General features: G+C 37.7%; 1 long non-coding RNA gene across 1 annotated transcript; it reads right to left on the reverse strand.

The window, feature by feature from the left end:
• Positions 1-409: 409 nt before the first annotated feature.
• Positions 410-4,369, reverse strand: LOC120286748. The gene is made up of 3 exons (XR_005545452.1): positions 3,738-4,369; positions 3,284-3,536; positions 410-796 (listed from the first exon to the last, which is right to left on the reverse strand). It is a non-coding gene; the product is annotated as an uncharacterized LOC120286748 (long non-coding RNA).
• Between the last annotated feature and the right edge of the window lie 1,829 nt (positions 4,370-6,198).

The following is a 6,198-nucleotide window of genomic DNA, read 5'->3' on the forward strand; positions in this document are numbered from 1 at the left end:
TAATTTCCGATTTAAACTTGATAACATCAAGACATCAAAGAATTTCACTTCGGTGAAAACCAGTGAAGAAGAAGAGATAAACAACCCGGGGCCAAAGGAAAAGGAAAGAACAAACTAATGTTAGCTTAACTTGTGGCACTTCCTAGTGTAAATTTTTTAGGGGAAATTAAGAAAAGGAAATGTTTAACCAGTCAGAAAGAATGTAGCGAGGATAGAAAGAATTAATATCAATCGACTTCTTCTTTTTTTTTTTGGTCGGTCATATAAATTGACTTCTTGACACTTCAGGAAACTCCACTTTCCAATTTAGACTAGGAAAAGGACAGAAAAGATGGAAAATTAGTTCCATGAACCACTATCTATTTCATGATTATGTGTTGCAATATTCAAGGTGCGACAGCAAACAGAATCACTACCAAACCGCATCCATCAGTAATCAACATAAGGAATCATAAACCAGTAAGCTTGAGTTGTCAATTGTCTTATGTCACAATTTCATAGTGGAGCTAAGTAGATACAAAATCAGCAACAAATGCTAGTTTAGAAACTGACCTAATGCATGCCTCAGAGGTACTAGATTGCAACGACGGTATCGAGCCACAGCCTCCAAAGTTATCATTTGCACAGCCGTGATATACTTCATTTATAACAAAAAGTGGTTAAGAGTCCTCTAATCATTTATGTCACATAAAGGGAGCATACTTAAAACTTTTCTGCTACTTTTGCAGCCAAAAATCTTGTCCTCTGCCTATTAAGGAAGAACATCAAGAGCATCCATCTCTGCATGTCTTGTTGCCTATGAAAGCACAAGGAGAAAAATAAAGAAAGCATATCAAATTTCGGAGCTTTGCCAGAGAGAAATTTGCTCCTAGTGTTGTTTCATCATAAATTTAGGAAATGCATTACATGATAAATGTTTTCTCCGACAAGTTATCTAATTGAGTATATAAAAGGTTGACCAAGCATATACTGCATGATATCAACAAGTTTTGCTTGCTCGAAGCTGCTGAGAATCTCACATGAAAAAGAGACTTCTTATTGGATTTGGCCACCTCCACCTTTTCTAACAGTATTTTTTATATATCCCTATAGGAAGGTGCCTTTGTTTCCTCATTATGCTCGACTAGTTATTATAAGGGCCAATTTTATTTTATTTTTGGCACACCAACTATTTATTACTGTCCACAAAGTCATTGATAGTAGCGTTTTGTCACCACATAACTATACATGATTACAGAAATAGACTATGAGATAAGAGATTATCTCTACCGGTGACCAGGCTAAAAATATTTGTGTAGATGTGGCCATTGTGTTAAAAAAATGTGCCCAAGAAGCAGGTTCTTACATCTTAAAAGGCAATGCAATGCTCACAGTTCGTTTTCATACCAATTAAGTATACCGAAGTCTAGCTAACACGTGGTCTGAGGAAAAAATGTTAGGAACTTCACAAAAGCTGATAAAGACCATAATATGGTTCAAGACAGAGCGCAATGGTAAATGAAATTTGTAAAACGTTGCGCATAATGAAGCCAGATTATTACTGGTGTTAGCGGAGGTCATATTTTACGAAAGAATAATGATTAAAAAAAAACAATTTACAGCCTAATAATGCATGAAAAAATCCACTTATTAACAGATTTGTTCTGATAATTCTTTTATCATCTATTAAAGAAATAAGGAAATAATTATGGGAGAAACATAAAATGATCAACAATTACTACAAGTGGATAATTCGAGGGTATCAATTTAGAACAATAACAAAGTGTTGTTGGCCAAATTTATACAAGGGGGTGGAGAAGTAATGATAAACCATACATTTCGTGTCTCATTAGTCCAGTTTCTTCGTGCCACAATAAGATGCCCATCCTCAACAATCTCACAGCAGTTCAATCAGAGAGTAAAATCTGAAATCATTCACTAATTAAGACTGATTTGTTCTGGAAATGCACGTGGTTACTAAAAATTAGTTTTTTACACACCTGGAAGTTCAAGGCTGTCCAAAGCAAGCTTTGCCTTATATAAGAATAGCAAATAGGTTTTGTTACTTGTTAGGAGAAAAAGAGTCAGAAATTCTCAAGCATGCATACATGCATACAAGCAATTCAAGAGGAAACCAGCATGAAGTGTCCAGCAGTAGAAATGTTTAGTATCAATGCGCAGCTACTAACGGAATGAATGCATGTTTCACAGCTATATAATTAGGATAGTCCTGTATAATTTACCGGTCACAAACTTCTAAACAATGATTAGTACAACAAATTCGTCCCGTAATTCAGATGTAAATCCCACCTATCTGTTAAACTGATATGGCTCTATCCACACTGAAGCAAAAACAACAACTAATTTGAGAAACTATATGTTGCTCATTCTAGTGTGTCCTGTCTTTGGTACCTCAGAAGCATATATTTCGTTATATAGGTTTCTCTCAAACATTCAAGAAGCTTTCAGGAGTTTTAGCTTCTAGGTCATTTTCCTTCATAAAGGCTGTGGAACATAGGGACTAACAGAGAACCCTAAACTGTTGCAAAGGCCCCAGAAATCATAATTGACAATTAGCGTCTTGTGCTTTTGTCTCTACTCTACTGAACGACTTATGCAAACTCTATGTTTCTCGTGATTGTTTCCTTTTCCTTATATCCACGGTCCACAGGGGGAAAGAAAATAACCACTTAACTAGTTATCCATGGGCACAACCGATGTTCTTATTACTCCCTCGCTCCAAGTAAATTTGGTTTTCAATTCTCCCTAGTTGCCAAAGTCAACAAGTGGTAAAAAGACTCGACTGTCAAAATGGCTTGCCATCTCACTTCTTCATTCCTCCATGGTTTTGCCGGCTGGTTGTCCACTTCAATGCGTGGGTTCGCACAAGGGAGTTCCTAACCTATGGCACCTGGATTGGCTCAATTTTTGGCCAAAAAAGGGATTGAACCAACCCATGTACACCCTCTTCGCATTGTTTTGCTCTCCCCCACTTGTCTATCCTTTGAACCTAGACTTCACCTACTTCTTTCAATAGCCACCTGACCAGGAAAAAAAAGGCAAAAAGGCTATACATTCTAGGGATTATCGCTGATTTTTTGGCTTGTAAAGTCGATCACCAGTGAATTCAATACCAAGCATCCACAGACGAAATTTACGAAGAAACACTCAGTCGACGTCTCTCGAACAATTCAACCGTACATTTTTCAAGTTCCTGCGCAATCGCAGCACCATACGAGTCGAATTTCAATATCCATCTCGACTATTATATCAACTGATACAATTCGGATGTGCCAGGCGTTACCTGATCTACAGCAAGCTGCATGACGCCAAGAACCTCAAAGGACAGAACCGTTCACCCAAAAATATGCCGTCAATTTCCATGGCTCCAGTCAGCAGTTGTAGCTTGCCGGCCTCTGTCGCCGCCGGTTCGCTGGGGACTCTGTTTTGGGAAGACGAACTTCTATCTGTTCGTTGCCTCCGTCTGGAGGTGGCGATCTACATTTGTCAGAGATCGCCGGTGTCTGATGGAAGATGAGCAGTTCTTGATGCTGAAACTGGCGTCGGTAAAGTTCGAAGTTTGCCCATGGTGGGAAAAAGAGGATTTAACCAAAAAAAAAAAAAAAAAATTATACTTGTGTGTAATACCTAAAGAAAGAAGGTGGAGAGAGAAAGACTACAAGAAAATAGATGAAGAGAAGGAACCAAGAAGGAAAGGGAAAAAGGACCTGTAATCATGACCAGCTGAGTTTACTCACCTACGAATTGCTCCCTTGGCAAATTCCCATCATTTTAGCAACCAAAGCAGCGAGCAAACATGCCATGATCAATCGACTTAGAAGTCCACATAGTCTTCATTCGCGCGCGTCAAGGGAGATTTGACAATGTTTCTTGATGCTCAATTGACAATCTTGGGAGTCCTCTGTCGATTGCTTTGCTCAAATTATCTTCGTGCATAAGTAAACTCTCAGCTGCTGAATCGGTTGATTCATGACCAACCTCGTAGAGTAAAGCTAGATCAATCAGCCGATTGTCTTGAAGTTTAGCCTTTAAATCGTCCCTTAGATGTTTGCATATTATTCGGGATCCCCACTTTTTCACACTTTCACCACATAATGTAACCCCAAACTCTACATCATTTCGATCAATTTGACCAAAATCAATTGCTCTCCACAGCTGGGAGGGTCTGAAATACAGAAGCGCGACATGATCCAAATCCAATGAATGGGAACTCTCTATTGGTCTGTCGCTCCACTGTTTACCATCAATAGACAAAGCAATCTTAAAATCATGATGACCAATATCAGCAACGAAAGAGAGAGCTATTCCAAGAAATTTGTCATATAAGTCCTTTGAAGCCTTAAAAGATAAGGAACCCTTTTCAATAGGAAGGATCAATGTGGCATCTCTCCTCCACAGAAGACTTCCGCACTAAACCAATACTGTTACAAAAATAGACCGGTAGAAAGTAGCCAAGTTAGTATTACTATCCAAATGAGAAGATCCATTTAATCCATGCTTGCATCAATACACAAGTCTCACGTGATAGAAATCATTCTGATAGATAGGAGCCACCTACGGTACATGCATATGCATACATTTGCAGAACTACTTCATATTTGTTTGTTTTTCTTAAGCCTTCAGTCTTGCATTTTCTGCTATTGCGCACCCAATGGAACCAGCATATGCTTCATATCGATATGGGTGTGTTCGTGTGTGTTTGTGTGTGTGTGTGTGTGTGTGTGTGTGTGTGTGAGAGAGAGAGAGAGAGAGAATCTAACCTGGCCAAGTGGGTAACGAGTATCAGCCAAACCTCTATGGACAAAATGATGAATAGAGTTGAAACCTTCGTTTTTTTGTAGAAGTTTGCAATTATCCGCCCAAAGATAACTCAAAAATGGGGGAAGCTCAGGAATCTCTTGTAATTGATGACAGTTTTCAACGCCCAATTGAGACAAACGACCACGCTTACTGATGGATGTAGGAAGGGCAATAATATTGTTCTCTGTCAGATTTAAGTCAACCAAGATGGGAAAACAAGAAAGATTCCCAAGAAACTCTACTTCAGACAAATTGCATCCCGTAAGGTCTAAACAGTGTAAATTTGAAAGTCCGGTCTTCATACACGGATCAGCCGAATCCTTGTACTTTGGAAACTCGTTTAAATTTACGCAGTAGCTTACTTGCAAGTGTTTAAGGTTTTGTAACTTATAAATGCAAGATGGAAGATGTTCCAAGCTTTTGCAATCTTGTATATACATTCCCTCCAAAGAGACCAGATTTTCTATTGATGCAGGAAGTTCTTTAATACTGGTCCCTTCTAACTGAAGATTTTTCAGATCTTCAAGTTTACGTGGAATATCAGGGAACCTTTCAAACTTTGTGCATTTTTTAATATTGAGAGTTTGAAGTTTTTTTGACTTGAGCAAATTTGGAAAAACACTAAGTTCAAAGCACTCCATTAAATTCAACACTTGTAACTTGTCATGAAATGCAATGGACTCGTGGACTTCCACCAAGTTTGTGCAATTACTGATATCCAATTCCTCAAGATTTGGAGTACACGCGATGTCCGGCGTGCAAACTAGGGACTCACAATCATTGAAAATAATGTACTTCAAATTTTGGAAGTCCTGCAAAAACAACGAAACCAGCTTTGGTAAACATTTGAAAGGGAAAAAGAGGTATTTGTAGGATGATCTTGCTTCCTTACACTTAAACCGTGTGATTCCTATTTGAGAATAGGTTGCTACTAAAGCATATCCGTTATTGATATTTCAAAAAATTATTATATTTTGGGTTATCAATCATAAATGTTGAGCAATTTGTTTATTTAATGTAGAGGTGAACTCCCGGGGAGTCCACAAATAGGCCTATGTAAGTTTTTGCAAATAGACAGGGAGTCAAACCCGTGAAATGTGGAAGGAAGCACGGAGCTTCGACAGATTAGACGCAGTGGAACCTACTATTTAGGTCTCTAAGTAAATTACTTGACCTATTAATTAACTTTTCATTCAAAGTTACTATAAATTGATTTTGTGAGAATTAAATATCATATTGAGAAATTATTAAATACTTAGAAACTTTCCAATAATGATACATATGTATGTATACTTTAGCAAATTAGAGTTTAACTCTTATCATTTTATATTTTAGATATTATTTGAAAAAATTGAATAATATATGGACACACAATATAAAATAGTTCACAAAAGAAAC

This window comes from Eucalyptus grandis, chromosome 8 (assembly GCF_016545825.1).
Source record: "Eucalyptus grandis isolate ANBG69807.140 chromosome 8, ASM1654582v1, whole genome shotgun sequence".
Taxonomy (NCBI): domain Eukaryota; kingdom Viridiplantae; phylum Streptophyta; class Magnoliopsida; order Myrtales; family Myrtaceae; genus Eucalyptus; species Eucalyptus grandis.